Raw genomic sequence first — 1,657 nt, forward strand, 5'->3', positions numbered from 1 at the left:
AGTTCCTCCTTTGCCAATGTCCCTATTTTTCCCGGCATAAAAGGAAATCTAAAAAGGTGACTCAACCGTGGATAACAGGGGAAATTAGAGACAGCATAAAATCCAAAGATAGGGCGTATAAAATAGCCAAAAAAAGCGCCAGAGCGGAAGATTGGGAACAGTTTAAGATAGAGCAAAGGAGGGCAAAGGGCATGATCAAGAGGGGCAAAATAGCTTACGAAAACAAGCTGGCGGAAAATATAAAAACTAACTCCAAAAGCTTTTATAAATATATCAAAAGGAAAAGACTGGTGAAAACCAAAGTTGGTCCATTGCAGTCAGATACGGGGGAATATATAATGGGAAATAAGGAAATGGCAGATCAACTAAATGCATACTTTGGGTCAGTCTTTACGAAGGAAGACACAAAAAACCTCCCTGGGATATCGGGAAAAATAGGGACATTGGCAAAGGAGGAACTGACGCAAATCAATATCTCTAAGGATATGGTGTTAAGGAAGCTAAAGGGATTGAAGGTGGACAAATCCCCAGGGCCTGATAACATGCATCCTAGGGTACTGAAGGAGGTGGCCCTAGAGATAGCGGATGCACTAAGGATGATTTTTCAGAATTCATTAGACTCGGGAACAGTGCCGATGGATTGGAGGGTAGCTAACGTTACCCCACTATTCAAAAAGGGGGGTAGGGAAAAAGCAGGTAATTACAGACCTGTAAGCCTTACATCAGTTGTGGGCAAAATGCTGGAGTCCATCATTAAGGATGAAATAGCGGAGCACTTAGCAAATGGGGACAGGATAGGACAGAGTCAACATGGATTTACAAAGGGTAAATCGTGCTTGACTAATCTATTGGAATTTTTTGAGGGAGTAACTGGTAGAATAGATGGGGGAGAGCCAGTAGATGTGGTGTACCTGGACTTCCAAAAGGCCTTCGATAAGGTCCCACATAAAAGATTAGCATGGAAAATTGAGGCTCATGGGATAAAGGGGAAAGTTTTGGCGTGGATAGGGAACTGGCTGTCAGATAGAAAACAGAGAGTTGGAATAAACGGCTCATTTTCTGAATGGCAGGCAGTAACAAGTGGGGTACCACAGGGATCTGTCCTGGGCCCCCAGCTGTTCACAATTTACATTAATGACCTGGATCAGGGAGTCGGATGCAGCATTTCCAAATTTGCAGACGACACTAAACTAGGAGGTGGGGTGGGCTCAGAGGAAGAGACCAGGAAGCTCCAGAGCGATTTGGACAGACTGGGCGATTGGGCGGATAAATGGCAGATGCACTATAATGTGGACAAGTGCGAAGTTATCCACCTTGGGTGCAGGAACGGGAGGGCAAATTATTATTTAAATGGCAATAGATTGGGAGAGGGGGAAGTACAGAGAGACCTGGGTGTTCTTGTACACCAGTCACTGAAGGCGAGCATGCAGGTGCAACAGGCGGTCAAGAAGGCAAACGGTATGCTGGCCTTCATAGCAAAAGGGTTAGAATACAGGAACAGGGATACCTTGCTGCAGCTGTACAGGGCACTGGTGAGACCACACCTCGAGTACTGTGTACAGTTTTGGTCGCCTCATCTGAGGAAGGATGTTCTTGCCATGGAGGGGGTGCAGCGGCGATTCACCAGGCTGATACCAGGAATGGCGGGAATGACCTA

The sequence above is a fragment of the Somniosus microcephalus genome, unplaced genomic scaffold, assembly GCF_052327205.1.
Source record: "Somniosus microcephalus isolate GS21.2 unplaced genomic scaffold, FLI_Smic_1.0 scaffold46, whole genome shotgun sequence".
Taxonomy (NCBI): domain Eukaryota; kingdom Metazoa; phylum Chordata; class Chondrichthyes; order Squaliformes; family Somniosidae; genus Somniosus; species Somniosus microcephalus.